This window comes from Pinus tabuliformis, chromosome 6 (genome assembly GCF_031772625.1).
Source record: "Pinus tabuliformis cultivar Carrire ecotype Pingquan chromosome 6, CPIR1, whole genome shotgun sequence".
In the NCBI taxonomy this organism is placed as follows: domain Eukaryota; kingdom Viridiplantae; phylum Streptophyta; class Pinopsida; order Pinales; family Pinaceae; genus Pinus; species Pinus tabuliformis.
Genome location: NC_142292.1, coordinates 1,460,152,103 through 1,460,158,438, shown reverse-complemented (window position 1 = coordinate 1,460,158,438; position 6,336 = coordinate 1,460,152,103). Strand labels below are relative to the sequence as shown.

The following is a 6,336-nucleotide window of genomic DNA, read 5'->3' as shown; positions in this document are numbered from 1 at the left end:
AATAAATAAATTATTTAAGTAAATAAATGATTTAATATGTATTAAATATATTTATTTTTAATATTTTTGTTGTTATATATAGATATATATAATATTAATAATAATTATTTGAATAAAAATGGTCACGAATTTTAAAAGGTAGATAATAATATCAGTTGTTGTATATATTTATTGACTTATATCAAAGAATTTTTGCACGCATTCTTAATAATAAGTTTATTAAGAAGAATCATATATTATGACTGTAAGACTTCTAATATAAAAATATGGATGAAATCTTTCTATATTAAAAATCTAAAGTGGAAAATCACTTTTCATATAATGAATTATAAGATACACAAAAAGGATGAACTCTCTAATGATATCAACGAAATCACTTAATTGACTCTATAGTTCTACTTGAGATATCTCTGTATACATTTTCATAGTGATACACTTTGTTGCCTCTTCTACTACCTTAGTATCTAGATTACATAGTGTACTCATTCTCGTAAGTGTTGGCAACAATGGTATGAGCTTAACTATCTTACAAAGTTTGTTGCCAAATATACAATGAAAGTTTATTATCCACAAATATATTAGTAAATATATAAAAAAAGATATTTAACAATTAACTAGAACAAGTTTTGCCACTGTTACTAATGGTGAAAGGCAAAAATTGACTCACTCTATATAAAAATATAACATCTCAAGTCCATACAGATTTATTTGCCATATGACAAGTTGTGTTCATAGAAATTGTAATCATTTTCTTGTCAGGCAAAAATTGATTCACTATATATTAAAATATAACATGTCAAGTCCATACACCGTATGCCAAGTTGTGTTCATAGAAATTGTAAATATTTTTTTTCTTCAGTGCACATTTCTCTCAACCACCCCAATAAAACACCCCAATGGAAATTTTATTTTTGACTATAATTTAACTATATTTAAACTAAGCTAAAGTATCCACAATGTATAAAAATTAGTTCATACTTTTCAAAGTTCAATAATCAAACTATATATTTAACTATATTTAAACTAAGTAAAAAAATCTAATGTAGCAACTAATTTATATATTTAAAATTCAATAATTAAACTTAACCACAGCAACACTAGCTATCGCCCTCATTATCATAACAGCCCCCTTATTACCTCGATACCCTGATTCACCCACGGTATTATTTCACCTCATTGTTATCAGACAAGTTTTGTGAATTCTTAAAGCTTACATTTATATGCATCGGATTATAAAACTTTAGCAAAAGTGCATAGTAAGATTGTGAAGGAATGTTCTTGAATCTTCCCCATTTGTCAACCTTACAGCAGTCATCACAGTCATCACTTACCTCATGATCGGTGGGATGCCGAATCCACGGCTATGGTTGGCTAGGGTTAGATCAACGGTGCAGAGAGGAGGAGGACAGTTAGAGTGTAACCCGCGACCTCCTTCCCGGACGCTGGAGAAGCTCATTCTTGCAACCTCTGTACGGCGAAACTGGCTCTGCGTCTGTGGCATGCTATGGCTCGAAATCCCAGTGTTTACCTTGCTTTCCTTCACGACAGGTGATTTTCCGTCCCTATATCAGTCGTATACATGTTTTTCCGTCTTTTTACGGTGTAATTTTTTTAATTTTTTCTTTCATTCTGAGTTAATGGCTTAACCCTTCTCTTCGTAAAGCAGGGGCTTATTGTCTTGGCACGGCAACCAGAGTATGGCTTGCTGCACAGTATCATCAACCCGCCATGGTGAGCGGTTTTTTCACCAAATTTTCGTTCTTATTTCAACTACGACAATGGTTCACGTTTTAACCTTAAGGTTTTCGCCCGCAGGAATAAACAGAGCGGAAATTCGTCAACCCTTCAGAGGTAATGTTCGTTTCCTAAATTATTGTCTTCCAATCTCGAATTTCCACATATTTCCTTCTGTTGACAGTTTTTGGCATTAACTAACACCTACATTTCCCTTCTGACAGGTGAGGTCTATTTTTCTCCGGCCGACCGTTCCTCACTGCATAAGGGTTTCAGGTTCTTTTCTCATGTACTTTCTTGACTTCTTTCCCACTTTCGACTGGCAGCTTTTCCGGCTGCACTTTACTTAGTTCTGTACCGTTCATTCAGTCATATGATCAAAAGTTTGGCCCTAGGATTTTTACACAAGTTTGTTATTACAGTTAGCCTTTATAAAGATTCAAGTGGAAATGGGTTTCGAACCCGGTCCTAAAGTGGAGGGTTTTGTAATTTCCGGTGGCAACTAAAGTCAAACGTTTTTGTAATAGTTTCAATCTGATGTGAATCGCTATTTATAAATTGTTTCTATTCTTTTTTTCATAATTAGCTGCTTTTTTTTAACTAAAAAATTTGGTTTACTGCGGTTTTCAGGTATATATATAGTATTGTCCAGGATTGCATATATTGTATAGTCTATGAAGTCTTGTCCAGGGTTGTCCCGGGTTGCATTTATTGTATAGTCTATTCTTGCCTGTGAAGAGCAATCCCTCAGACCCTTTCGGAATTGTAACTACTGCATTACTTTCTTATCATCAATACGAAAGGAAGCTTTTTAAATATGTAACCAGCACATAGAATGCATATTCGAGAAATTACATCCGCTGAACGAAATGACAAAACCCATAAACGAGGTTGGTGTAAATATAACCCTAGGATAACGAGCAACAGAAACAAAGAAACCAACGATGCTCTCTGTATCCGGTAAGATGTATGCCGATTTATATTTAGTGTAGTTTGATGGTTAGGTGGGAAAGTTTGATTTAGTGTAGTTTGATGGTTAGGTGGGAAAGTTTGGTTCCACAAAATTTGTGGTCGAATCCACGATAAGACTAGACTATGGTCAACTGTCTGACAAGACTATATTGTCTTCCAATCTTCAGAAAAACTAGACTATACAATATATGCTTGTGCTCCAATCCAATCCTCGGAAAGACTATATATACTGGACAACTGCACTAAACAAATTTTTTAGCGAAAAAAAAACTAATTATGAAAAAAAAAAGGAGAATCAAATTATAAATTGCCATGAGCAGCTGATTGAAACTATTACAGAAACGTTTAACTTTAGTGCGCCACCGGAAATTACAAAACCCTCGACTTTAGGACCCAGTTGTCCTCCAATCTTGGTCAAGACTAGACTATACAATATATGTAATCCGGGACAATCCTGGACAAGACTATACTCAACTTGGTCTGGGAGACTGACGCTCAGTTTCCTTCTTCACCAACAGTTAACCGAGTTTAATATAAGTATTCTAATAATGCTATTCGAGAGGTCTATGCTTTTCTGCATGATAACTATTAATTAATGCAGAAAACTATTAATAAATTTATCCCTGGTTACTTTCCTAACAGCGTATTTATCACTGATAAATGATACAATCCCTCTAATGGTAAGGGATTGAGTCATAGTCGTTGACCCCGTCAACTTGGCCTAGAATCTAACCCAGTACCCTGTAGAGAGGTTTACCATTTCTTCTGGTTCAAAAATTCACTTATTAATTTAACAATCAACTCACATTCACATTCGGTTTTCCTTTTGTTTTGGTAACAACACACAGACAGAGTGTCCATCATATCCAACACTTTTTAAAATGCAATACTAATAAGTAACCACGAAACAGTCACTTATTAATTTAACAATCATCTCACATTCACATTCGATTTTTCTTTTGTTTTCGTAAGAACACACAGACTGAATGTCCATCATATCCAACACTTTTTAAAATGCAATACTCATAAGTAACCACAGACTTGACAATTATAAATTGAACAACTATTTCCTGCTAAAATAATACTCATCTGTTTTGCAAGATTCCATTGGACCGCCAAACCATCATGAATGCAACGCTCCACCCAACCACTGCCAATGAGATCAGTGGTTCACTGCACCTCCTCCGAGTTTGCTGCACGCTCAGAGTAGTTTTCAGGACAGTAACAACACAAGGTCGTTCTCTTTTCTGAATATTAAGCTTTAGGTAGACTCCGCTAGCCAAACAGCTCTAGAGTCTTTCATAACAGTGTCTCTTTCACACTTCTGCGCTTTTCTCCTCTTCTTGCCTCAGGGTCCTCTAACACTTTCAGCTTCCTTTGATTTTTCTTTTTCTTTCGCAAAGAGAAGCTTGTGCATATAACTACCTTACCAGTAACTGTCCAACTACCTAGGAGGTAAGCCACTCTCAGCATTGCTTCCCATTATGATTTTTCTTCATGGTCTATTCACAAACATTATTTAATAAACCACATTAAAATAAATTTAAATGTCTATCTATATACCTATATAGACTTACTTAATGTTTATCCTTCTCTGCACATGTATTTCTGTAGTAAATTAATATTTGCAAGGTTACCAGGGACATTGCGTACGGTCTCCCAGGTAATGTTAACCTTTACTTCCCTGTAAAACTCTTCTAATTCTAAATCTGTTAGCCTTCTCTGCCAATAATAGTAAAACAGTATTTCTGTAGTAAATTAATATTTGCAAGGTTACCAGGGACATTGCATACGGTGTTCCAGCTAATGTTCACCTTTAGTTCCCTATGAAACTCTTCTAATTCTAAATCTGTTGAACAGGTTACTGCAGAGAAGAACAAATTCCAACGGGATACGAGAGCTCGTCCATAACCAATAAACTTTCAGCTAAAGTAGCTGTTACTCCTACAAAATGATCCGAATGTGGAGGATTCTCATGTCCTAAATGGTTCCGCAAAATGATCCCCTAAAGTTGACATGGAGCAAGCAGAATTTGTAACTTTTGCATCAACAACATTAATACCTGTCATCTCAGAAGCGACGGGCTCAGAATCATGCTGTGTGATCGAATCATTCACGAGTAGGTCACGCCGTGACATGGAGAAATTTGAACTTTCTTTAACATTACACAATTTGAAGCCAGAAGCTGAATTTACACTATTACTGCAGCCATTTGGAGTTACAATTTCAGAGTGTTTCTCTGCCGTCGTTATTTTGATGGGGGTGGTTTTAAACGCAGGATTTTGTAAGGAAGAAGGATCTTTTGACCTCGACTCGAGATTGTGCTATTTCCATTTAGTTTGAGATTGGTTCAGTAACGGCAGCTTCTTACAGAGATGATTGTTCCAATAGTTTTTTATTTCATTATCCGTTCGTCCAGGCAGTCGTCCTGCTGTCAATAACCACCTGTACGCAGCTTGCAGATATAGACACTTACATCACAATTGAACTTATTACCATGCCAATTCTGGTGAGAGAATAAATGTTCAGTCACTCTCTACATACCGATTGCCAAGAAGGCGATGCAGCCGAACAATGAGATCCTCCTCACCGGGGGAAATGTTTCCTCGTTTAGTGTCGGGACGAAGATAGTTGAGCCAACGTAATCTACAACTCTTTTCACACCGCTTAAGACCTGCGAAACAAAAGCATTACGCTTATTTGCTCTCCAATAGACATTTACCCCTGCATTTATAAATCAATGTAAGAGATTCCCTGACATTCACCGGCTTTTTGGGGGAGATTTTTCCATCGACCATCGCCATGAATTCGAATATATTCGGAGAGAATGATATCCTCCTTTTTGGTCCAGGATCCGCGGTTGAGTCCCTCTTTGGAGCAGCAAGGAGTTCTGCACATCTTGGATATCCTTGGCTTGTAACTCCACCGCAGATGATCTCTTCTGCTCCTAATATACAGAGACAGCACTGACTTCGTCCCTTCTCTTTGGCAAATACGGTGAGTATATATAAAGAAACAGTTGGATTGCTTCCCTTAGTTTATCGATTCAAATCGTGCGAGGTCCTTGGTGATGTATACATTCTCAAATGGTCAAAAAAAAAAAAAAAAAAAAAGCTAAAAGATTCCCCAGGGAATCTACCGACAATGGCCATGTGCCAGCGTGATCGTTCTTATTTCTGATTGAAACCGGCACAGTTCTCACTCTATTACTAACCAAAGTTAGTTATTCTAGAAGGACAGAGTCAAACAAAAAGCAAGCAGAACGATCGCTCATTCAAATTTCAAATCATTACATCACTAATTTGGGTTTTAAGAAGAGAAATGATAATGTTGGCTGGTTATGGCACGCGAACGATCGACAAATCTATAATTAATGTTCTGTATAGAGATGAGGTTCGTTGATTTGAAATTTGATTGTTTTGGTAGGTATGTCTAATTTCGATATTTTTGGTAGGACTTCCCGAAGGTGTATATTGCTGATTTCTATGGTTGGGCAGCCTTATGCACCTTCCTTTTTAGAGCATAGTTAGCGAGTTCGAGTTATTAGATATGAAAAAACTTTTGATTTTCTAAAATTTAATACCGAAAATATTTGGGAATATACATCTTACCTTATTATTAATAATAATT

General features: G+C 36.0%; 1 long non-coding RNA gene across 3 annotated transcripts; it reads left to right on the top strand.

The window, feature by feature from the left end:
• The first annotated feature begins 1,349 nt into the window (after nucleotides 1–1,349).
• On the top strand, nucleotides 1,350–6,049 carry LOC149264130 (uncharacterized). Of its 3 annotated transcripts, none has more exons than XR_016250036.1 (5): nucleotides 1,350–1,548; nucleotides 1,667–1,731; nucleotides 1,816–1,851; nucleotides 1,959–2,023; nucleotides 4,567–6,049. It is a non-coding gene; the product is annotated as an uncharacterized LOC149264130 (long non-coding RNA). The 3 variants fall into 3 exon arrangements; XR_016250037.1 differs by having other exon boundaries at nucleotides 1,352–1,548; nucleotides 1,959–2,010; XR_016250038.1 differs by lacking the exon at nucleotides 1,959–2,023.
• The last annotated feature ends 287 nt before the right edge of the window (nucleotides 6,050–6,336 follow it).